We start from the raw sequence: 27,755 nt of genomic DNA, 5'->3' as shown, positions 1-27,755 counted from the left end.
AAGCTTAGTGAAGCCTTGCCCTTTTCACTCTGTGAACATAGTTACCCCACTGCCCCCTGAAGCACACGGCTCCAGGTGAGGTACCATCTCTTTTCCTTTTTATGTTTAAAGAATACAAGTTATGATCAAATACATGCCAAAGTTTTCATTAATGATTTAAAAAGGGAAAGAAAAGAAAGCTTCCATTTAGGTAGCATATCCACAGAGCAAAACTTACTTTTATATGTACTACCTTTCATGTAATCTGTGTAATAATTTTTGAACTGTGTATTATTCTTATAACTTACAGATGAGGACGTCAGACTCAGAGTGGTTACATGCTTTGCTCAAGGTCATGTAGCTAATAAGTGGCACAGCTAGTTAGGTAAGACTTCACCTAGGTCTTGGATGGTTAGTCTTTTTTAATTGGTTCATTCATTCATAAAATACATATTGAACACCTATTATGTTCCAAGTATTACCACTACATTCTGATGTACAATGATGAGCAAAGAGAGGCAGTATTTGTCATTTCTTGAAGGTTGTAGTCTAATGGCGAGGGAGGGAGGGATGTGGGGGCAGGCAGTCAGTTAAATGTGAAAAACTGAGCAAGTGCTTTAGAGGAGGACTCAAGCCAGATGATCTTAATGTACTGGGAGTCATCAATATCTACCCCTGAACAAAGCCATCGAGCTGGGGTTTGAAGGAAAAGAAAGGAGATAACTTCCTGCAACAGCTTCGCGTGTAAAAAGGATGTGGGGACTGGGGTGGGGCGGTGTTTTGAAACAAAAGGAGCAGCATGTATTAAAACCCCAGTGTGGCAGGGAGTTTGACATTTTCAAAGAGAAGTAAAACATGGTCAGCATGGCTGAAGCATAAAAGCTGGGAGGAGTGGAGTGGTAAGAGTTGGAAGGAGGCAGGAACCTGACTGTGCATGGCCTTCAGGAAAGACCCTGTAAAAGATTTGAAAGCATCTGCAGAACTCTATTATGGGTTTTAGGAGTTGGGTGAAAATGAGAAGACTTGCATTTTGAAAACTCACTGGAGGTGACATGTGGCAAGTGGATTGAAAGGTAGATAGGCAGTGGTGGAAATCAAAAGAAAAATGAGATTTTTTAGACGGAGCTGGATTGTTGACTTCTAAATACCCACAGCTCTTTATTTTTTTTTTAATTCTACTGCTATGTTTATAATATTCATATCCTACTAGTGCTGGATTTATCCATTTCAGGCATTGACTTCCTGCTATGTTTTCTGAACATTTTAAACTCCCCATTTTATTTCCCACTATTTGCCTATTTTAATAATATAATGTTAGTTAAGTCAGTGGGTGCATTATTACATTATTATTTGTGTAATGCATTATGATTTTATTGTTTTTTTTTTAATTTTCCTGGGATCAATAATTGTTTTCACTTGCTTAGATTTCTGTAGATCTACTTTTAGAGTTTGCTAAATGTTTCAGTGTATATCTTTACTTTTTTTTCAAATTCACAACTACATCAAATGATCCATTAGTTCCATTTTTTCCCAGAACCTCCCTTTGGCGTGCCTCTACCCCCTCTTCCCACCTGTATAGGTTGCTCTGCAGGCCGGCTGTTCATCTGTTGACCTGGAGTCTTTCTTTACTGTTGTCATAGAATTCCTTATTCTGCCCTCCTCTGAAAAATGCCATGCCATTCTGACTTCTTTATATCTCATGTTCTAATTCTCTTCCTGTCTTTGGAACCTTTTAGTAACTTATCTGATTTCTGGTATTATGAAACTCAAGAATTATAGAACTATGTATTAAAAAATACTACTGTATATTGCCTTTTACAAATTGTGGATGCTTTCAATGTTTTATAAATTGTGGATGCTTTCGATGTGTAGGTTCAAACTTTCCCAATATTATTTTTTAATAACTCCTTCCTCTGTTCCCTCTTATCTCTGCCGTGAGCCTCCTGTTAGTTGGATGTTAAACTCGACAGCAAGCCTGCATTGTTCTTATTGAAGACTCCTTTTCTTATTTTCTCACTTCTATTTTCAATTTGTCTTAATTTTTGTTCTTTCTGCAAGACTTTTTTTTCAGTCCCACCTTTGTATTAATTGCTTATTACATGTTCTTGATTTCAAGTATATTTTTCTTTTTCTCCTATTTTTTTGATTTATTCATGTTGCTATTTTATTAGGATACAATATCTCCTTATCTCTTTGTCTCAGAGAAAGTAAGTTGTCTAAGAGAAAATAAAGGTTTAATTAAAGTATATTTTTTCCTTCCCACTTTTTCTGAAGTTTTAATTTTTTTTTATTGAAGTATAGTTGATTTACCATGTGTCTGGTGTACAGCAAAGTGATTCAGTTACATATGTGTTCTTTTCCAGATTCTTATCCATTATAGGTTTTTGCAAGGTATATAATATAGTTCCCTGTGCTATACCCCTTCCCATTTTTTATTATTTTTATCTCTATATTTCATGTAAGATGCTTTCCTCAAATATCTTTTGATCCGTGGACATACAGTCACATTTCAATGGTGGCATCTGTGATTCGGATCAACCCTCACACTGAAAACAACTGTAAGGGAGGACACTTCAAAATAATAAAAACTTCAACTGCAAGGAATTAGAGTAATTCTGAACTTACATTCACATCATTATATTACCTCAAAGAACATAAAAGAAAAATTAAAATACTCACTAGGAAAGTAGATTAGCCCAAATCATAGTGATTAAAATTGTTCAGCTCTTTCAGTAATTGATAGAAAAGGTAGAAAAAATTAGAAATATTGATTTTAAACAATTACAGATTTTTTAGAAGTACAGTTGACCCTTGAACAATGTGGGGATTAGGGGTGCCAACCCCTGCACCGTTGAAAATCTGCGTACTGCTATCTTGCCTCAAAAACAAAGGAATTGGTAAATGATCCATCCAAAGGCAGGAAACTGAAACAGTTTGGATAGAATTAGTACTTAAACCCTAGTTTTTCTGATTCCACATATGATGGTCTGTAATTGAACACAAACTTCCCCCCACACTTAGTTTATTTAAATATCTATTAAATGAAAATAAGGGTACTATATGTATTGAAAAAACCCACATATAAGTAAACCCATGCAATTCAAACCTGTGTTGCTGAAGGGTCAACTATGTATAGAATAGGATTCTAATTCATGATTAAAAATGGACTCTCTACATATCATCATTAAAATAACATGAACAAATTTTATATATGTATAAATTGTATATAAATGATATACGTGTGTATATAACTGTACTATATATGTGTGTATATAACTATAATCAACAGGTGCAAAATACTTCTTTTCAGGTACAGATTGAGTAATTATAGAAACTAACAACATGCTGAGCCATAATTGTAGTTTCCACAAAATTGAAATCATATACAGAGTATATAATCTTAGCATAATGAAATTAAACTAGAAATAAATAATAGGAAAATAAAAAGAAAAATTCCTATTATTAAGAGATTAACAAGTGAAAAAATAAAATTAGTTTGAGCTGAATAATAGTGAAAATTCTAAATATAAAAACTTAACGAATTCACTTAAATTCATGCTTAAATAAATGTATACAGCCTTAACTTCATAAGATAGCAAAGAAGAAAGAGTAAAACAAATGTGGTAAGCATCAAGTTCAAGAAGTTGGCAAAGGAGCAGCAAATCAGACATCAAGAAAATTTTAAACAGAAAAAATCAAGGATAGGGATTACCAAAATAGAAACTAACATACAATAGAATGTTAATAATCCCAAAAGTCTGCTAGTTTTTTTTTAATTTTTAAAATTAAAGAAACCAAAATTAATAAATCCTTCCAAGACTGATGAAGAAAAAATTGAGAGAGGGCACAAAAGTCACTATCAGGAATGACACTAAATACCATACAGACACTAAGAAGATCATTAGAGGGTATTAGGAACCACTTTGTAACAATAAGTATAAAATATTAAATAAAGTGGACAGATTTCTGCTTCTGGTCAAAAGTCCAGTATTTACTCTCTTACCTAAAACAAGTGGGAAATCACACAAAATTAAACAAAAGTTTGCAGACACTGGAAAACAGGCCATGCCAGACTGTGTTCCCTGAGAGAAGGGAAGTGCACGAACTGATCCCTATTCAAGCCCCAGATTACTTCACACAAGCAGTTTCCAGGTTGCCGTGCAAGGAGAGGGAGTTCAAATGCGTCACTGAGTTGAAATGGTAGGAATTGAATTTGGGAAGGTTGAAGTGGCTAGAATTTGTGAGGCTGAGTACAGTAAGTAGGAACCTGCAGGGTGGGTGGGTGGTGACGGAAATGCAGAGGGGTTCTCTCAAGTCTTTGCTGAGTACTGATTGTACGTGTTTGAGAGGACACTGTCTCAGGCTGGGGAAAGATCTGCCAGCCTGGAGGAGGGACAATGACTTTGTGAGCTCATTTTAGAATGAGACTGTTTCATGTTCCCACTGACCAAAGTGAAAAGAACTCATAAACATAGCTACATAGAGATTTAGGTAAATATTCGGAAGGGTATTGCCTTAATATTGGGCCTAAACTAATCTTAAACAACCAGCTTCTCTGAACTTGAAAGAATCCAACTGACTTTAAGTAACTGAATTCTGGGAATAAATCTGATATTTAAAGAAATACAATAAAATCCGGAAACTAAAAAGATAAAATCCGGAAACTAAAAAGGTAAAATCGGCAATGTTTGGGATCCAACACAAAATTACTAGGCATGCAGAGAAGCCATAAAATATGACCCGTAACCAACAGAAGAAACAATTAATATAAAGAGACCTAGAAATTGCAAGTATGATTACGTATTTATAATACATACACTATAATTATACCCCATTGTTCAAGACGTAGAGAAAAATATGATGAATGATGTGGTGAGAAACGCAAGATTTTAAAAAGACTGAAACACGTAGACTTTAAAAATGCATTTTTTTTCATTTAAAATGCCTTTTAAAAGCAACTGTTTAGACAAAAATAACAACAGTATTTTCAGGCTTAGAGCATAAATAGAAGGAAAATGCATGATAAAGTCACAAAGGGAAGAGGTAGGGACATGGAACCATGCAGCAAGGTTTTCATGCTGTATTTGAAAATCTGTATCATTTGAAGATAAACTGTGATTAGTTAAAAATGCACTTTGTGAATCTTACAGGTACCACAAAATTTTTTTAAAGTTATAGGAAAAAAAGATAATATTGAAGGTAAATTGAAATTATTTTAAAAATATCGGAAAAGGACTATAAAAATAAAATTAACAAAAAGCACATGGGCCAAATAGAAAACAAATAATATGACAGATTTGAGCACACGGCAGAATTTGTCAATTTGGATAAAAAATCTGTTTTCTCATGCTCATTTCTTTGTACAAAAACCCCACTGTCCATAGAAAAACATGGATAGGTTTAAAAATAAAAGAATGGAAGAAGGAATACCCTGACATACTAATCACAAAAGCTGGAATGACTGTGTTAATATAAGAGAAGGAATACTTCAGAAAAAAGAATATTATGAGAAAATTCATATTGATGAAGAGGTGAATTCACCAAGAGGACATAAAAGTACTAAATGTGAATTCACATAATAACAGAGTTTTGGAATACACAAGGCAAAAACTGATCAAACTGAAAGAAAAAATAATAAATAAACAATTATAATTTCAAGAAATTTCAGCACTTCTCTTTCAATAACTAATAAACATGTAGATGGAAAATCAATAAATAGAATATTCAGCACTATTAACCAGCTTGACCTCACTGACTTTATAGGGCTTCCCTCCCTTCCAGCTACAGCAGAATACACATTCAAGTGCACGGAGAGCATTTAACAAGACAGAACACAAATTGGATCCCCCAAAAAGTCTTAATGGTATTAAGAGGGTTAAAATCATGCAAAATTATATTTTCAGACCATAGCAGAGTTAGAATAGAAATGAATAACAGAAAAATATCTACAAGGTCTCAATATTTATAAATAAAGCAATATATTCTCAAATAACCCAAAAGTCAAGGGAAAAAGTCACACAGGAAATTAGGAAATATTTTGAATTCAATGTAAGTATAAAGATAGCATCAAATTTTTTGTAAGGTAGTTAAAGCTGTGCTAAAGAGAATGCTATAGAATTATATTTTTCTATTAGAAAAATAGAAAGATCTTAAATAAAAAACTTAGATTCCACCTTAAGAAATTAGAAAAACAGCAACTGCAACTCAAAGTAAATAGATGAAATGGACAAAATCCTTAGAAAAACTGACAGAAGAAGAAATAATAAAACTTAATAATCATCATGTTTAGAAACATAGACTTTGTAATTTCAAACCTTCTCACACAGAAACTCCAGGCAAAGGTGGCTTCACTAGTGAATTCTATCACATATTTTCATAACCTTTCCTGGAGAAGAGAAAAAGAATGAACATCTTCTAACTCAGTCTTCTTCTAACTCAATCTACAAGGCAAGTTTAACCTTGACCTTAAACCTGACACATTAAATTAAGGTAAAATACAGGCTAATCTCACTCAAATGTAGATGCAAAATAGCAAACACACTTACCAAAATAAATACCCAGCAATGGGTATATTTGATAATACACAAGCAATCTGAATTTTCCAGGAAAGAAAAATTGTCTTAACATTTAAATATCAATATATGTGATAAACCATATTAACAGAATAATGGAGAAAGTTTTATGACTGCCTGGTGCAAAAAAGAGATTTTCATAAAATTAGTGCCCATTTATGCTAAAAGAATACAACTGGAAAACTAAGATTAGAAGAAATATTTCTTAATCTGATAAATATAAGAAATAAGTTACAACTAGCCATCATTATGGAAAAGTACTGAAATCTTTCCAACTGAGATCATGAAGTTACATAAAGATGTCAACTTTTACAACTATTATTCAACATTTTAACAGTGCTATCTTGTGCAGGAAGGTAAGGGGAAAAAACATAAAAATATTTGGATTTTGAAGGAAAAAATGAAATGGTTATTTGTTGATGACATGATTATATATATAGAAAATCTAAAAGGGTTACAGATAAATTATTAGCATTAATAAATGAGCTTATTTGCAAGATTTCTGAATACAGATTCAAAATCTCACAATTAATTATATTTCTCTCTACACTAAGAATAAGCAATTATAAAATGAAATATGAAATATGAAAATGGTAACATTTTAGAATACACCAAATATTCAATGCCTAAGATAATTCTGAGGGAAAGACAAAGTAACTCTGTGGAGACAACTATAAAATATTATTGAGAGAAATTAAAGAAAGTCTAAATTAAAAAAAAGATATGCTTTGTTCATGGATAGGAATATTCTACATTAAAGCAATTATAATTATTTACCATATTGATCAATAAATTCAATGCAATCTCAAAAATATCCCATTTAATATCTATTAAATAGAAAATAAGTTAATTTTAAAATTTATATGGAAATGCAAATGGCTAAGATATTCTTAAATAAGAATAGCAAGATAAAAGGATTTACTCTAAAATTTAATAAATCTATGGTAATTAAAACAATGTGGTACTACCTCAAGAATATAAAATAGATCGATGGACATAATTTTGGAGATCTAGAAATATTCTTGCACCATATTTAACTTTTGATTTATAAAAAAAGCTAGCTAGCTCTTCGGAGCATTGTTGAAAAGGAAGGTCTTTTTAAGAAACAGGGCCAGTTGGATATCCGTATGTTACCAAGAGAAACTTGGCCCTTCCATTGTAGCACACATAAAAATTATGTCCCAATGGGCTGTGGATCTAACTACAAATAGGAAAATAATAAATACACCAGGTTGTGTTAATCTTGTAGGGCCCCTTAGTGGAACTTCACTTTAATATAATTGTATTTATTTGCAATGCTATGTATTTCATTTACTTGAAAATTATTCTGAATGGCGCTCATAGTCTTCTCCAGACTCCCAAAGGAGTCCATGGAACAGCAAAGTTTAGGAATTCCTGTAAGTCAATTAAGAATATGTTCATGATATTATATATAGGGAACAATTTTTTAAATAGGACATGAAAAGCAGAAACCATGAAATGAAAACTAACTAATGGATTATATTAAAATTTAGAAACTTTCTCATCAAAAGGTTCCATTAAGAGAGTGAACATGCCAGGCACAGAGTGGCAATATATAACTAACTGCAGGAATGTAGGATGTATAACATATTCCTTTAAATCAGTAAGAAGACAACAGAATGGAAAAATGGGCAATAATCTGAACTTGCATTTTACACAAATCCAAATTCCTTAATAATCAGGGAAGTGCAAATTAAAACAAAAATGCGGCACCACCACATACACACATGAGTCTAAAAGAAAAGTACTCATGGAGTATGAAAAAAATAGCAATCATTATCAAAGGTATTTTAATGGGCTCCAACTCATCACTGATTGAGATAAGTACTCATAATATTAGAATTTTCAAACAAGTAAAAAAACATAATTCTAAAACAGACTGTTTCTAAAAAAATATTTTTATTTGTTTTTCCATATAAATACATACGTAAATGCTTTTTTTGATGGTGTATAGTTTTTAATTTTATCAGAGTATTTTAATTAATCTGAATTGTCTATTATAAGATATTTATGTCATTCATTCACTCATTTCTTCATTCATTCATTTATTGAAGGATATCTCCTTGACTTAGAAAGAGATCTTAGTGATTGGAAAAGTTTGAGAATAGCCACTATTTTTTACATATGTATGCAGCAATTGTGAGACAGGTCAATTTTAGGAATTTTAAAAATATGAAAGCAAACAATGGCTTAAAATTGAAAGAACTATTATATTTGAAAAAAGGAGATCTACAAGAGACCTACTCTAGGCAGGAAAATTGTAGAAACTATCTATAGGGATGCACTTGCCCCTTACCGTGGTGTGGTGGGTGGCTGGGAAGTAGGAGCCATGGCAGTGAAGGAAGGCCTTTTCCTCCTTTACATTTTCACATACACTTGAGACTTGTCAGCAGCATCCCTGCAAGTGGTCTACTAGTCCATTCCAAGTTAAAAGCACAAAATAAAGAAACACTACCCATTTGAAGACCTGTAACATGATCGAAAGTGTTCATCTTCCTGTGTGGTCTACCTCCTTTCCATCTCTCTGGACCCCTAGCAATAACTACCCTCCTGAATTTACTCCTTTGTCTTTAAAAAAAAAATAGTTATCACACATATGTTGTTTCCTTAAACAACATTGTTAAGATTATCTTCCTTTTGAGTTGTATGAAAGTGATTGGAAGTGGTATCGTGTTGTGTGTAGTCTTCTATGTCTTGTTGTTTTAATATAAATGTTTTTCTGAGATTCACCCATGGCGTCATAGGTAGTCGTAGTTCATTAACGTGTGTTGCATTGTGTGCATAGGTAATAATTTACCCCTTCTGCTCTTGACAAATGAGTTGTTTCTGTTTTTTTCAGACAGTATACACTACTTCTGTGAACACATTTATACACGTATCCTGATGAACATGTAGGAGTTTCACTAAGGCATGTACCTATGGCTGTGTCAGGTGTGGCCAAAAGTTAAATGAGCTGTCAGTCCCAGCAAGTCTGTGGGCAGGAAGGAGGTCCACAAAATATAAAGATAGGACTGCTTGGTGAAATTTTCAAGGACAGAATGAATATTTTACATTTTCCTACAGATACAAGAGCACAGTGACACCCGAAAGGCCATGGAGCCAGTAGTATGGGCTACACTCCTGTGGGAAATAGAATGGCAGTTTCTCAAAAACTTAAACATAGAATTCCACACAATCTAGCCATTCTGCTACTGGATAAGTACCCTAAAGCACTGAACGCAGGGACTCCAACAAATCTTTTTTACACCAACGTTTATAGCAGCATTATTCCCGAAAGCCAAAAGACGGAACAACCGAAGTAGCCATCAGTGCATAAATAGATAAACAAAACCTAGTGCCTGCAAACAATGGAATATTATTCAGCCTTAAATGAGCAGGGAAACTGACACATTCTTCGACATAGATGAACCTTGAAGACATTCTGCTAAGTGAAACAAGCCAGACAGAAAAGGACAAATACTGCATGATTCCTCTTACATGAGGTAATTGGAGTAGTGAAATTCATAGTCAGAGGGTAGAATGGTGGTGCCAGGTGCTGAGGGTCGGCGAAATGGGAAGGCATTGTTTAGTGGGGATAGAACTCCCGTTTGGAAAGATGAAAAAGTTCTAGAGATGGTTGATGGTAATGGCAGCACAACAATTATTATTCACCATTATTTGAACACCATTGGGTATGAGGGTACAGTTTGTAAGAAAGTGTAACCAAATATATATACTCTCACTACACACCAGAGTTCATTATAAGAAACTACAAATGGAATAGACAATAATGTTTCTAGTTACATTTGCATTTTCCATGTGCTTGGTTGCACATACAACCAACTGTAAAACAACCTGAAGATCAATTTAGTGGGGAAGAAAAGTCAAATTTATTCTAACTTATTACTTATTAACTTGGCATACCTAAGATGAAAATGCCATCACTAAAAATACCTTTTTTTTTCTATTTTAGAGAATACAACTTCAATCAAATAGAATAGAACCTACTCTTTCCTTTGTAAGTACCTGTTTGTGTATTGCAGAGTTTAATATCACAAAGGCCAGAAACTCTTTTCCTTATGTCTGCATTGAGCACTCTTATTTTGAATTAGGCATCCTTACCCTAAGCATTCATTTTTACAACTGAATATAATTTGGGGTGCTTTTGTCAACAGCTCACCACTCTCTGCGTTTCGTTAGGTAATTTCTTTGTCATCGGTTGTGTCTGTAACACTTCCCAGTCAGCCTCATCGATGAATTCCATTAAGAACTTGTTTACTCCCCTTTTCAAGTCATTAATAAAGTTGTTAGATAAAACCAAGCCAAACAAGGAACTCCTTGGCAGCCTATGAGACACAAAACCTGAACCGAAAATAGAAATGTTTATCATTTCACTGCTCACAGACTTTCATCCAATATTCAATCTATTTGATGGTACTTTTATGTAAGGCAATTGGAATTAATTTTGTCAGTTGCATTTCACGATATTTTAAACTCCCATCTCATTTAATGCAATAATTTTCTCAGATGGGCCTCTAGAAAGTTGCAGTGCAGGACGAGAGGGAATCATCTGCTTCAGAAAGTCTATCATGTTTCTATGCTAACCAAATAGGTTATAGGTAGGAAAAACTTTGAAGTAGAGACATCTTACACAGACATGACTTCCTCAGGCCAGCTATCATGATGAATAATTTGATGTAAAAATCAGGACATTATAGAGGTAGGAATAGGGACGGGTGTAACATCTGAGGAAGATCATTATTGTAAGCAGGTACTTTTAGATGGAAAGTGATTGGCTCTTGATCAGGACTGACCACCATTATTGTGATGGTGGAAAATTCCTAGGATCTGCACTGTCCAACAGAGGAGGCACCACAATCCGTGACTTGTGAGCACTTGACTTAGGGCTGGTGCAACTGAAAAAACAAAGTTTTAGTTTTATTTAACTTTGAATTTAAATGATCACAAATGGTCAGGATCTACCATGTTGGACAGCACAGTTCTAGAGTTACAAGGCAGCTACATTGGAAGCTTAAGAGGAGAAAGCAGAAACCTTTTATTTAAGGATCACTCTGATTTAGACCTGAGAGTAGGGCAGCCAGGTAAAGAGTTCTTTAGTTTTCTTGTAGCATGTTGCAACCTGAGTCACCAGAAGAAATGAAAGCAAGCACTCATTTTTGTCCACGGTGCAATTAAATGCAACTTCCTATGTATGAAACTCATCGGAAACTAGAACATGGTAAATGGAACAAAAGAGAAAGAAGACTTCTCTTTAAGTAATGATTTTAAATATACTTACCTCAAGGGTTAGTCACCATGTTTTGCAAGCACCTGCTAATGTTTTAATAATATTTGAAAAAATTTTGCCCACTATGATCTCCTAGATTGTATTTATTCATTCACATCTATTGGAAAGTTGGTATATAGTAGACATTAAATTAGCTGTTATTACTACTTTTTCCTTTTAGTTTTATTAAGATACAATCGACAGCACTGTACAAGTTTAAGGTGTACAGCATAATGATTTGACTTGCATACATCATGAACTGATTATCACAATAAGTTTAGTGAATGTGCACTGTCTTACACAGATACAAAATTAAAGAAATAGAAAAAGCTTTTTTGTGATGAGAATTTTTAGGATATATTCTCTTAACAACTTTTCATATGTAACATACAGTAGTGTTAGTTATATTCATCATGTTATTACATTCCTAATACTTATTTATCTTATAACTGGAAGATAATTTTAAGAAGTGTTTATTTTTTTATCATTTAAGGGTATCTTGTACTTATTTCTTAATAATTTAAAGTAGATTCTTGTTTTCTTTCTCTGGTCCAGTTCCTCTCTTGATCAGCATTCTCCTATGGTGCTTTGATACCATCTATAGCTTCTCAAAAATAACAGGTTCTTTAGTTTTTTTTATTCATTAATGGAGTATAGTAGGTGTAAAATATATGAATTATGAAATATTTTGCACCTAACTAAAAAGTTTTATGGACAATTTTATGAAAAATCTTTGCAGTTATGTTGGAGAATAAATCATTTTTCCATAAGGGGTAATCTCAGACCTAATATTCTCAGTGTTTTTATTTGTGGGTAGGAGAATAGGACTTACAAGACATTGATTAAAGCGACAGTGAATAGTAAATTGGGCTTAGAGCTGATTGTTCTTTCTATGTAGACGTTATGATTCTGTAAACATGTACGTGCAGACTTTTGCATGTTCATTAGTTCTCTTTACTTTTGGATAAATAGCTAAGAGTGGAATTTCTGGATCATATGGTAAATGTATGTTTACATTTTAAAGAAACTGCCAGATTGTTTCCAAAACGGTTGTATCATTCTTCATTCCCATGAGCAATGTATGAGAGTTCCAGTTGTTCTGCATCCTTGGTGATATGTGAGGTTGTCAGCTTTTTACTTTCCATTATAAATATGTTGTGATACCTCACTGTGGATTTAACTTGCGACTAATGAATTGAGCGTCTTTCATGTGGGGACATGCCATCAGCATCTCTTTAGTGATGTGTCTGTTCAAATCTTTTGCCAACTTTTTAGCAGGATTGTTTGTTTTCTTATTATTAACTTATGAGCCCTTTATATATCATGGATACAAGTTATTTCCCAAATATGTGTTTTGAAAATATTTTCTCCTAGTCTGTGGTTTATTTTCTTATTAGTGTGTCTTGAGGCAGACATTTTAATTTTGAAGATGCCCGATTTATAAAATGTTTGAGTTGTGATGTTTCTATTCTCTATAAAATATCTTTGCCTAATCCAAAATCACAAAGATTTTCTTCTGTGTTTTCTTTTTGAAGTTTTGTGTTTTACATCAAGGGCTACAGTAAGATCTATATTAAGTTAATCTGTAAATATGTGAAGACCTAGGTTCTTTTAAAAAAAACTGTACATTTAATTGTTTTCAGCACCACTTTTCGAAAAGGCTGTTCTGTACCCATTGAATTACTTTGGCAACTTTGTTCAAAAATCAAAGGCTCATGTAAGTATAGGCTTATCCGTGTGCTCTCCATTGTGTCCCGTTCTTCTTTATGCCAGTGCTTCACAGGTTCACAGTAAATCAAGGAATCTAGAAAGAAAGAAATCTGTCTTCATTCTTTTTCAGAATCACTCTGTTATTCTAGGTCGTTTATTTTTCCACCCAGGTTTTACAATCAGCTTGTTGATTTCTACCCAAAACAAAAAGGTTGTTTGGGATTTTGATTGGGATTGCACAGACTCAACAGATCAGTTCAGAGAAAAATGAAATCTTAAGAATACTGAGTCTTCTGATCCATGAATATGGTATAGACCTCTGTTCTTTCAGGTCTTTGATTTCTCCAGTCAATTTTTCATAATTTTAAGTATACAAATCTTGCACCTCTTTTGTCTGATTTATCCTGAGATTATCCCATTAAATACCTAGGTATTTAATGCTTTTGATGCTTTTATAGGTATGGTATTTATATATAATCATATATAAAATGTATTATTTTATATCATACATTATAAATATATATAATATAAATATTTGTATGTTTTAATTTGTACTATATAACATCAATTATATAAATATAATAATAATATATATTATATATATATGTAATATATTTTTGGTATATTGACTTTTATGCAGTGACAGGAATGGTTTGTCTTCTTAATTAATTTATCAGTTTATCATTTTGTAATGTCGCTCTTTAGAATCAAGGCTGGGGCTATTAGTTTGTTAGGGTAAACACGCCCAGTAAAAAATGTGGTTTATCTGTTGAGGGATCACAGGCAGACATCTGAGAACACAGAAATGGGGGCGTTGGACTCTGAAGGATGTCAGTTGACCCCATATTCTTCCCTGACACACTGGCAGTGACAAATTTTTGGAACAAGGGTGAAGGTCTCATCTTCTGTATCTACTTCTTGCTGAACAGGGGAGAGGACTTTTGTCTTTAAGGCACTACTTAAATGAGGAGGGAGGGGCAGTAATGGATACATGGCAGCACAGGGAATACAGTTGCAGGGAGACAATAGTTAATATCCAAAATACTGACTATCCATCCTGCTAATAATTTCTAAGTATCAAACACTATCCTTTTCTCTTACAGAGATTTTTTCATTTCATTTTTCAAAAAAGTCATTAAGCAATTTATATTATTTTAGAAACAGAATGAAGTAGCTCACCTAAGGGAGAAGTATGCCAACCTTTTCATTTTCCTAGATGACAACACTGCGATTTGAGATTAATTTGAATAATTCGTTGCTTGTTCAATGGCAGAACCAGGACTAGAACCTAAGACTCCAGATGCTCTCTTTCTCTGTATTAATCAGACAGTTTAATGTTAGGTAAGCCTACTTTCATTTGAATCAAGTTGTTGGCATCTTTGAAGCTGGGCATATAATTGAAGGTGATTTTCACATTAGCTATGTGATCCCTGAAAGATAGAAATAAATGCCAGTTACTAAGTAATGTGATAAAAATGAATTATACATATGGGAAGTAAATTTCTAGGCATTACTGCTTTGACTGTGTGCTTAAAATGAGTCAGTAGGAGTTCTCCTAGCCAAACAACTCACTTGTTTTCTGGGATATATTAACAGTGAAGTAACAAGAAATATTCAGAAAGTAGTCCTCCCTAAACACTTAACAACTATTTGAACACAATTTCTATTTTTATGGTTTATATAATAAGGGAAATTATAAGAGAATGAGGTTGGTTCAGTAAGAAACAGAAAAAAATGGAAGGGTTACTGAGGAGAGATGAAATTGATTGATTTTAACTGAAGAAGATGTTGAGGGCAAAGTTAATCAGCTCTTTTGAAGTTGAGTATCATTTTAAAGTGAGGACAGTAGACTTTAACAAGTTTTATTTTATAGTGTTTGAAATATACAAATGAATCCATATAAAAAGATGTAGGCCATGATATAGAACATTAACATGAAACTATTTGAGCACAACTTGAAAACTAGAGCAGTAAATTTTTTCGTTTACTTGCTTTTGAGCTTTACCAGAATTATATATTTCATGTAATCTTATGAGATTTTTTTCAGTATTTTCTTTGATTCATCTTTGCTGTTACATGTAGCTCCAGTCTGTAATTTTTCATGATTGTGTAATATTCCAGCATAGAAAAATAGTACGCATTTTTCATCCCCACTATGGATGAGTATTTGACCTTGTTTCCAGTTTCACTAATATTAACATTTTTGTAGGTGTCTCCAAGTGCACATAAGCAAAAGTTCATAGAAATAGAATTGCTGGATTGTAGGTTGTGAATGCTGAGCTCTGTGAGGTAGGGCCCAGTTGTTTGATAGTGACTGCATTAACTTAGATTCCCACTATAAAAAGACCCATTTATCCAAATCCTTTCTTCATGAAGGCTTTTGTTCATTTTTTCTTATAAAAATTTATTAATATTCTCCTCATGCTTTTTACATCTTGCTTAAAAGTTTTGCCTTTCATATCTTAGGTTTTAACCCATTGTGAATTGATTTTTATGTGTGATGTGAAGTGCTAATTCTATTTCTGTTCTTTCTTGTGGGTAACCTTATTGCTCAGGCTTATTTATTTCCCTGTAATGTGCCATACACCTTTCTTATGGGTCAGTTTTGCTTATATGTGTGAGTCTGTGGACTCTACACACTGGGCCAATCCTGAAATGTTCTATTACTGTGTCAGCAGTGCTAGGTAGTTCTAATTACTCTGGCTGTATAATAAGTCCTCATATGTGACAGGCGAGTCCCCCTCTACCTTGCTCTTCATCAGGACTCTCCTCATTATCCTTTCACTTTCCCCTTCTATATAAATTTTAGTGTGAGTTGTCCAGGTCCTTGAAAAACTCCATTAATGTTGTGATTAGAATTGATTTAAAGTCATATTGTTTTGGAAAACTTGGCATCTTAAAATGTTGAATTTTCTTACTCATGTATCTGGTATCTCTTTAGGCATTCTTTAGTGATTCTTCATAAATTTCATAATTTTTTTCTGAATAGTTTGAGTACAGTCCTTGCTATTAATTTACACTTATTCTTATATACTTGTAAATATATTCTAAAGTTATATTTTCTAAATATACAGTTGGTGAATATAAACATTTTCATATGTTGATTCTATATCCAGACAACTTACTTCTAAATAAATGCTCCACGTGTCCTTGAAAAGACATATGTTCTGCCATTATTGGGCAGAGTGTCCTATACATATCAATTAGGTCAAGCTGGTTGATAGTCTTGTTCAAAACATGAATATCCTTACTGATTTTCTGCCTACCTTTTCTATTTGGAGAGAAGAGTATTGAAATCTCTGACTTTGACTGGATTTATCTTCTCCTCCTTGTAGTTGCATCAGTTTCTACTTCAGTTATAATGAAGCTCTGTTATTAAGTACATAAACCTTTAGAACTTTTCTCTTTTCTTACATTTTTATTGTACTTTTTTAAAGTGAAGTATAATCAGTTTACAATGTTGTGTTAATTTCTGGTGTACAGCATGTTTCAGTCATACATATACATACGTATATTCTTTTTCATATTCTTTTTCATTATAGGTTACTAGAAGATATTGAATATAGTTCTCTGTGCTATACAGTATAAACTTGTTGTTTGTCTATTATGTATATAGTAGTTAGTCTCTGAAAATCTCAAATTCCCAATTTATCCCCCCTGCACCGTCCCAATAGCCGTAAGTTTGTTTTCTATGTCTGTGAGTCAGTTTCTGTTTGGAAATAAGTTCATTTGTGTCTTTTGTTTTTATATTCCACATGTAAGTGATATCGTATGGTATTTTTCTTTTTCTTTCCAGCTTACTTCACTTAGTATGATAACTCCAGGTCCATCCATGTTGCAGCAAATGGCATTATTTTATTCTTTCTTATGGCTGAGTCGTATTCCTACATATATATATATGGCAACTTCTTTGTCCAGTCATCCATTGATGGACATTTAAGTTGTTTCCATGTCTTGTCTATTGTTAATTGTGCTGCTATAAACATTGAGGTGCATGTATCTTTTTGAAATAGAGTTCCCTTCAGGTATATGCATACCATATGCATCATATGGTAACTCTATTTTTAATTTTTTTAAGGAATCTCCATAGTGTTTTCCATAATGGTTGCAACAAACTACATTCCCACCAGCAGAGTAGAATAATTCTCCACACCCTCTCCAGCATTTACCATTCATGGACTTTTTAATGATGGCCATTCTAACTGGTGTGAGGTGATACCTCATTGTAGTTTTAATTTGCATTTCTCTGATTATTAGCAATATTGAGCATTTTTTCATGTGCTTATTGGCCATTTGTATGTCTTTGATGGAGAATTGCTTCTTTAGTTCTTATGCCTATTATTGGATTGGGTTGTTAATTTGGATTGGCTGTTAAGTGCATAAACTTTTAGAATTGTTATATTCTCTTGATGAATGGACCCCTTCTTCATTATGAAATGATCCTTTTTTATCCCTAGTAATATATTTTGCTTTGAAACCTATTTTGTTTTCTTTGGACTAGTGTTGCCAAAGTATATCTATTCCATCCTTTTACTTTTAATCTATTTGTTTCTGTGCCTTGAAAGTGGGTTACTTGTAGGCAGCACACAGTTGAGTCTTTTAATCCAGCCTGACTTTTTTTTTAAATTTTAATTGGGATGTTTTGATCATTTATATTTAATGTTCTTATTAATATGGTTGAGGTTAATTCTGACATTTGCTAATCATTTTGTTTGTCGCATTTGTTCTTTGTTCCTCTTTTCTCCTTTCTTTTGTATCGAGCATTTTTTCACATTTTATGATTCCACTTATCTCTTATATTTGCTTGTCCACTATCAATCCTTTTTTAGTGTTTTTTCAAAAAAGTATATATACAGTATATACTTTTAACTATATAATGATATTTAAGTAATATCATATAAAACCATATCCTATTTAAGAATTTCAAATGTACTTTTATTTCTTTACTCCTAATTTTTGTGCTGGTGATGTCATCCATTTTACTTTTACATATATTATAGACATCACAATTCATTGTTATTATTTTTATTTGGACATTCAATTACATTTTAAATGGAGTTTTAAATTTGAAATTAAAAAAAAATATTTACCCACTTATTCACCATTTCTAATGCTCTTCAGTTCTTTGTGTAAATTCATATTTCCATTTGGTATCATTTTCCTTCTGGCTGCAAGATTTTCTTTAACATTTCTTATATTACAGGTTTGTTGGTGATGGATCACTTTGGCATTTGTATATCTTAAAATATTTTTGTTTTGCTTTAATATGAGAAAAGCTGTTTTTCCTAGGTTGACTTTTTTTTTTCATTTGCTTAAAGATATTGATCCACAGTCTTCTGGTTTCCAATAAGAAACCTGCTGTTATTCTTTCTAGGAATGAACCAATCACAGGCATTAGCACTTGAGATGAGCAGGCACATATAGAAAAAGGCATCATGCGTGGGAATCAGAAGACTCAATAGAGGAAAAAAAATGCAAAAGCTTGACACATTCGAATTTCAGACACAGATTAAAATGATAAGGTATTATATTAAGAATGAAAAAAAATCCATATTTGAACATTCTAGTGAGAAATTGAAGCTGTACAGACTAATACATCACATTTGGAAAAGAACTGAATACAAATTCCAAAAGTAAAAATGCAATAACCAAAATGAAGAGGCCAGTGGACAGTTTTAGCAGCAGCATAGTATAGCCAAAAGGAGTGTTAGTTAACTAGACAACAAGAAGTGATGAAGCATGTAGGTAGAAAGACAAAAAAAGATGGAAAATAGAGAAAGATGTGAAAGATATTTATATATATTTCACACAAAAAGTTAAATTTTAGAACACTAAAAGTAAAAAAGAGCAAGGAAAAACAATCACATATTAGGACATTCACTACGGGGTGAATATATCACTTTGTTTCAGTTGGAGCCAAACCTGACAGTTCTCAATTTTTGTCCTGCAATGGTCTCATTTCTCAGGTTCAAGGAGTGGAAGGTGATGGCAGCTCTCATCTAAGTTACAAGGGCAGTAGGCAATGACATTAGTGCTGTGGGTTCACAAAAAAGGAAGTCAGCTCATGCATGACGACAACCAAGAAGCTCAGATTAAATTGAACAAACATGGACTTTGAAAACCAGAGAAATGAGTAGAGGTTGAACAGAGCTGGGTGGTGACGCTATTGATATTGTAGGTGTAAAAAACCTACAATATATCCAGAAAATATTGCTGAAATCTCTGGGGAGTGTTCATAACTTCCCTCTTTTGTCTGGGATGCATGTGGCACATGGGTAGGTGAGGCAGCTTACTTACCAGAGAGGACATCTTTCAAGGACGTCCATGAGCAAAACTGGATAACATGCTAGATAACACCAAAGCTGTAAGCCAAACAGTTAGAAATAATATGCTATGTCCAAACAAAAATAACACCCTTACAGCATCAGCCTTTAAGAAAGGCTTGCTCTGGGCACAGGAAGCTTGAAAACAGTGACCAAATGGGACCAGGCATTTATTTGTAGTAACATCTGAAGTGTTTCTTAAACTTGGGATTTATAGAGTAGAGATGTTTAATTGAGAATGGATAGACCCATTCTGTTGAGTGAGAACTATGCATATTATTGTATGACAACTTAGAATAAATTCAAAACAATGATTTGATTTTAACCTCCACTTTTGCATTAGAAAATGGTAAAGGCTTTGCTCAGATGAAGCTAAAGGAATTGTTCTTGTTCTACTTCCAATTAAATTTGTCTTCTTTGTTCATAATTGTGCCTACGTTCTCTGAGTCCCTCAAAGACCTTTTCTTTGATGGTTGTTTCCTTATATTAAGCTATTATTAATAATATTTATTTAGTCAAATGTAGTTACTACAGTTTCTTTTATGATTGTTGAGAAGTTCTGTTTTCTAATTCCAATTATCATCTGAACAATCTCTATGCCCTGCAAGGTGGCCCGTGGCTGTGAAACCCAAGAATGAAAAAAATATGATAAGATAGTTCATGGAATTCGTTTTATTGTTGTCTGACTCCTATTAACTAGACACTTAATTTGTTTGGTTATGATAAAAATGGATGCTGAGTATTTCCAATGTCAAAACCCTTCTTGAAGTCAGGGTCAGCTCTTCCTCATGCTCTTGTATTTTTAGAACTAAGCACAGTGTAGCATATAAAAGGAGCTACTCAATCAATATTGAATAAATATATAAATGAACAAATGAAACAATGCCTTAACTTTCAGATGTATAATTAATATGTTTATGTATGCTATTTCCAGCTATGTATACATAATATGAAGCTTTATTCAGTATTTCTAAAAGCTGAATTGTTAACAATGTGTCCTAAATGAGTGCTTACATATTAAAATTCATACTGTGTACACACATGGTGAGTCAAAGGCATTTCAGGAAGTCATGTCAACACTCATTTTGATATGTCTCACTATATCTTATATTTTGAGGGCTATAATTTCCAGAAAGCTCATTTGTATTTTTGTAGCTGCACACACATGATGTGGAGGATGACAGTCTCATTAACGGCTACTTTTTGAACCTATGTAATTCTTTTCTTGAATTTAGTTCAAAAAGAATTTAAACAAAATAGAAAAAATACTGATTTGAGTTTACTTTTTTATTTTAAATTATAATTATTCCAAATTAGACTTCTGTTCTGGATTTGATTCAACTCCCAGCTCAAAGATAAGTATTAATTTTGTTGGTAATTTTGAGTTGAATCTCAGAGAGAAAGCAATTTCAGAGTACTTGTCTGAGGATTTTTTCTTGTATGAATGTGCTTTTTCCAATAGACATAATAAAAATTCTTTATAATCTCCAACATGCCTGTGTATTTCCATGAATTCTCTTCTGCTTAGAATATGTATTGATTTCTTTGGAATACAATTCTCAGCTTTTGTGAGAGCAATAAAGGAGATTCAGCATTATATTTAATAAAGGATATTTGGAGACTGATAGAAAGGCCATACCTTGAAGATACATTCTCGCACTTATGATCTGGAGGGAATTGAATACACAGCCTTTGTAGATGTTCCTCTTTACGAAACACTATCTCTGAAATTTCCAAAAAAAAAAAAATCTTATAGAAACAGAATGAAATGGCAATCTACCTTGCTGAGCAGTTGTCTATAGCTCCTTAATAGGTTGTTCCTGAGAAACTTTGTAGAACATTTTATTATTTATTCTGTTCCTGAGCTGTTTTGTCTTAATTTAGTACTGTCATGTGAATGATAAGCAGTCAAGGCCGAAAATTTCCTGCTTTGCAATTCTTCGGATGTTAATAATTATACTAATTAGCAATTCACAACAAACAGGTCTCAGTCACATGGAATCATTTCTGCCACATTCACCACAATTTTAACATCATGAGTAAATTTCAAGCTACTGTTGTCTTAGAAATGTTCTTTCATGAACAGAACTCCTCCCTAAATCCTTTCAGGTCTCAGAGAAAGCGCAGATCACTGAGGATGTAAACAAAACCAAAAAATTACCTTCTTTTTAAGGAATACATTTCTACCCTCAATTCATGTCCTTTAATTATGTATCAAGTGAGTTAGGCCTCTTATCTTCGGTTGTAATATGGAGAACGCAGCAATGTAACTCAGCACGAAATAATTTGCCTGAAAAATTCAGTAGCACATATTTTGGGGAGACAATTCCCATATGGCTGGAAAGCCTGAACAGCCAAGTGATTTAGTCTTTATTATCAGTGGCTAAAATTCTAAATAGCTGGAATGAATGAACTTCCCTTGTTTGCACATCTGGGTAACTCCTGCTGGCTCTATGCACCTTAGCAACTGTCACACACTTCTTAAAAAACTGTTACTTACCCTAGACTTAGGCAGCTACCCCCTTTTCTCCTCGTTCCTAGTTTACATAGTAAGTTACGGTTATGACTCTTTCAGCCCTTACCTCACTGCTTTTGTAAACCTTGGTTTCCTTCTCTTTTGAGTACGGTGAGCTCTTTGAGGTCTACCTCTGTATTCCCAGAACCCAGCAAAACTCTACCTACATGGTGGGTGCTCAGTGGATATTGCTGAACGAATGAATTGGAATAACGGAACGTAACAATGTCTTCCATTCATTCATTCATTATCATTTATTGTACACATATTTTGAGTGCCTACTGTGTGCCAGAAGGAAGTTGTGCTACGCGGAGATAGCAGCACGAAGGAGTGTTTGTTGACCAAAGTGATATGCGAATTCAGAGTGAGTCAGTGTTTCCACTGCTGATCTTTCCCCTTCAGTGTAACGCCCACCGGTACCTCCAACCAACATGCGCGCTTTAGTCTAAATGTTTTCACTGGGCAGAGGGAGACTAATCACATTGCACGTATCTAAGCAGGCCTTCACTGACGATTAAAAGTAACAACGCAGCACTTCCCGGTCTGACCTTCCCATCCCAGCCCATGAGCCCCGTTTACTTCATCCAGTTGGTAGGCAGACCGTTGTTCAGCACCGCCGTGGCTGAGCGCTGTGCTTAGTGCTCAGGACGGAGCAGACAACAAGGCAGGTACTGTTACTATCTTACAAAAATTCCAGCCAGTGGGAGGGGCAAGTGTTTCAAGTATTTCACACACCATTGTTTAATTACTACTGTGCTTAACGTTACAAAGGAGAACAGAATGCAGTGAGAGCATAGAATGCAGAACTGGTTATGTAAAGCAGGTCAAGGTCTTTGTGGTGTTTCCGGTGCCTGGAAAGCTCCTCCCACTGTATCTAGCCAGCTTAATTTTCAGGTCTCAACCTATCAGCCACTTTTCGGGGATCTTCCTTAATCTCCTCCCCCACCTCATCCCAGGCTCATCTAAATTAGATCCTCTTTGTTTTTCTCTTCCATGGAATTCTATTGTGTGCCTTCAAACCGGCTGTCATAAATGTGGTCTTTGTGAGTTTATGTAAGTACCCACTGGTTGTCTTCCTCATTGGGTTTTAAGCTCCATGAAAGTGAGGGTGTCATCTCTTTTGTTCACAGACTCAAGGTTTAACTCACTTCCTGAACTTAGCATGTGTTCAGTGAACACTTATGGCTTGAATGAATGATTAAATGAATGAGTGGATGTATGGATGAGTGAAATGGTATTTAAGCTAGGTTCTGAGCAAAAATGAGTTGCAAGTCGCCAGGGAGAGAATGGGGCAGGAGTGTCTTCCTAATAGATGGAACAGCATGCATAGAAGTGCCCGCAATACCAGAAAGAGGACTGGCCATTCTGAAGCAGTTTCTGAAGCTTGTTTGGCTAGAAGGCAGAGGGTAAAGAGGAGAGGGGCGCAAGATGAGCCTGGAGGAATCAGAACATGCCACGTCTTCTGGGGCCTTTTAAACACTGGCAAGATACTCAAATTGTATATAATGTGGGTAATGTATCATTTTATGCACATCACTTACGTGGTACTTATTTGTTGCACTATATTGCAGTCCTACAGAGAAGACAAAGTTTATTTTTCTATACCCCAAAATAGTCCAGATGTATACTTCTTAGTTGAAAGACTGGGAACAGTGTTTTAAAAAGCAAATTGCTACTGGAGATTATTGAACAGTCAGAATTATTTAGTAAAGAAGAAGATGGGATCCACAGCACATTCACACTCAGGAAGGCCCTCTGTGTGCCTGAAGAGCCTCCTGGGAAACAGCTATATAATGGGAGGCAGGCTGCTCCCACCTTTTCTCAAGTTTGCTTGAGATTTATGGCTTAGTAGCTTTTTTCTAAGTGTTTTCCCTTATGATTATCCAGAATCAGGAATGCCGTTAACAAACAGTAATGCTATACTGGCAACAGAATTTCTGCCTAGGGCTTCACCTAACCAGTTAGCCTCTTTTTCAGAAAGCTGGAGCGTACCGTGCAGGCATATCTGTACGTTACTTTCAAATACAAATGGGATTTGAGATTACATTTTATTGTGTTTAGACCCTGATGTTCAAACTCAGAAAACTGTACTTTGGAGTCTAAGTGACTCAGTGAGTCAATGATGTTTACAAACATGAACACATTTGGAGTTTGGCCTTAGGCAGGGAACATGCTGCATTTACACCATCAGCTGCAACTGTGAACGGAGAAATAAGCAAAGAAAGGTGACATAAACAGAGAAAGGGCTGGCATTTCAGGTTTTCCTCTTCATACAAATCAGCTTATGAATTCTCATAGGTCATTTTATTAAGCTGTGAGCTTTGTGTTCTCTCCTTTATAAATCGGTAAGAGAACAGGAAGTTTCCTGCATGGAAGAAGCAAACTCCTGGACATCTGAAGCGTCTCTCATCGCATTAGATACAGTCAAAGATATGTGTGGTCTCGGTGACCTTGCCATCAGACCAGTGCCTCCTGGAGCGGTTCTGAAGTGTGTTCCTTTCTGGATTGGGGTCTTGAAGACGGTAGGCTGTCAACACATTTATTGAATATGTCAGAGAACCCACATCGTTTCAGGGCATTACCTTCTTGGTTGTAAAAGGGTAAGTACCCTCAAGGGAGGGTATTACTTGCTCCCACGTGGAACACTCCCAATTTGTGGCATAATAATAGCCGATAGCAGCTAGCATTCATAAAAGGCTTGTTTTGTCCTAAATATTTTTGCTGTATCCAACCATTTATTTCTCTCTCTCCCATGCAAAAACTAGAACATAATTGTAGGTGAGGAAACTGAAGCACAGGGAGGTTACCCCGAGTCTCACAGCTTTGAGTCATGGAGGACCTAGAATTTGAACACAGGCAGTGTGACTCCGGGGCTTTTGCTCTTAGTATCTATGATGCATTGCTACTGGTGGGTGTGATATGGCTTTTTAGATGATGTGCTGATGAATGTTTAAAATTTTATGCTTATTTTAATGGTATTAGAAAAATGCAAATTGCACGTGAAAGGCATGATTTCACGGCTCTTACTGCTCAAAATAGAGTTGAGTTTTTAAAAGTGAATCAATTTAGATTTTTTTAAATAAAAATTTTTTGAAGTATAGTACAAGTAGCACATAGACTTTTAAAAATCTGTGGCAAAATAAATGACTAAAAATTGTGCAATATGGTCCAAATCTACTGAAGTGCGGAGATCTAGAGAGAATCTGTTTAATTAGGAGTACATACCACATGGGAAAATCCATGCTTTTCTGCAGCTTAGAGGCTGTTACCTAACAGGCCCTTGTTGTTAGGTTTCTGCTCTGTTCTTCTTCAGGATAATATCAGCTACAGATGCAGGTGTCTGCTTTCCTAAACGCAAGAAAAGTAGAAAGGTTTTTCAGGTAAACATAACTTTCTAATTTTCCACTCAAAATAATTCATCATTAGTTTTTTAATGTTTTCAGTAACTTATTGCAATCTGATAAACAGTTTACAAATTACATTACAGACTGTGATGAGTGTATACGCCTATGAGTCAGGGTTTGTAGCTAATAAATCTTTGCACCCTGCACCTTAGAGAATGCACATGACTTCCTTTTCAGAATCTGGCAGTACATAGAATGACTTCTTCCTTCCCCAGATACCACCCCACTGCAGAAGGCACTAACTTCCGTCAAATCCCTATTCCTCCTTTGATGTTTTCTTTTGAGCTTCTGTCAGAGTTTCCTAATTTATGGCAACTCTTTTCCCAAGTATAGAGATGGTGCCAACCAGTAAAATAATAATTTGTTTTCTATCCTGCTATGGTTGTCAGATAATGAGTAAATTAAAGGACAAAAGTGTTATAAAAATTTAGATTGTTGTGCTTACTAAAAAGGGGGATGGTCTTTTATGGCTAAGAGAACCAAGTCTGATTTTGAATCTGCAATATTTCCTCTCTGGAAAAGGCCTCCATCTGTACCACCTGCTTCCACTTGGCCAGCTCACTTCCCGATCACACTTCTAAAGCTTTGCTTCAAATTTCCTTCTTCATGAACCTCAAACATTGGATAAAACTAGCGAACCAGACTGGCTCCTTCCAAAGAGTCTTCTTAAGTGATGGTCAAGGAGTCAGAAATGTCTCTATTAGAGATTAATTTATCCACGTTAGGTAATTGTGTTTTCCGAAATTCCCTGTCAAAATAAAAGTAATTCAAGTAACTAACTGCACAGCTCTACAAACAACACTACACTTGTCTGTTAAGAACTTACTTGATATTGTTGGCTGCGTAGTATAAGCTCTTAAGGAAACTGTAAATTCTTTTAAAAAATCTGTTTTTCTTTACAAATTCATTTTAGACAGCTAGAACTATTCCTAAACAAACAGAAGGATATTATTTATGATTCTATCACCCCCAGTAATTTTTGGTATTTTGTGTAAATATTTCTAAACTTGCATATGCATTTATGGGCATATAGTTTGATAATCTTTCTCAGCTAACAGTGTATTTTAAACATCTTTCCATGACACTTATTATTCTACTTAAGTATATTATGTCACATTATTGTGTTTCCTGAATATACCACTGTTTAACAATCTTTCTTTTTGAAAATTAAGTTGTGTCCCTATTTTTGCTACTATAAACAGAATTGCATTGGGATTTCTTATAATTAACTCTAAATATTTATGATAACTTATTTAGAATCAATTAGAACTAACTATCTACCACCCCGTCACCCCCCAAAAAGCTAAGAGGTGCTAGGTACAGTAATTTTTTCTTCCAGTTTCATTGAGATTTAATTGACATACAGCACTGTACAAGTTTAAGGTGTGCAGCATAATGATTTGGCTTACATGCATCATGAAATGATTATCACAGTAAGCTTAGTAATACAGCCATCATCTCATACAGACACAAAATTAGAGAAATTTAAAAAATGGTGTGTGTGTGTGATGGTGGGTGTGTATTTACTCCATTAGCAACTTTCACATGTACATACAGCAGTGTTAATTATATTTATCGGGTTGTATATTAGATCACTAGTACTTATTCATAAGTGGAAGCTTGTACCTTTTGACTGCCTTCACGCAGTCCCCTCCTCCCCTAGTCCTTGCCTCTGGGGACCACAAATCTGATCTCTTTTTCTGTGACTTTGTCTGTAAGTTTGTTTGCTTTTGAAGTATAACTGCCCTACAACACTGGGTTAGTTCCTGTGACACAATGTAGTGATTTTTTCCTATGCATTTCAAGCTGATCAACACGCTAAGTCTAAGAACGACATGTCATCGTACAAAGACATTACTTAGTTACTGACTGTACCCCCCACGCTGTACATTTCATGCCCACGATCCGTTTATTTCGCAACTGGAAGTTTGTAAGTACAGTAATTTTTGAAGAGTGGCAGAGCTG

This window comes from Vicugna pacos, chromosome 9 (assembly GCF_048564905.1).
Source record: "Vicugna pacos chromosome 9, VicPac4, whole genome shotgun sequence".
Lineage (NCBI taxonomy): Eukaryota > Metazoa > Chordata > Mammalia > Artiodactyla > Camelidae > Vicugna > Vicugna pacos.
The sequence above is the reverse complement of the archived record's forward strand: the minus strand, read 5'-3'. Positions refer to the sequence as shown.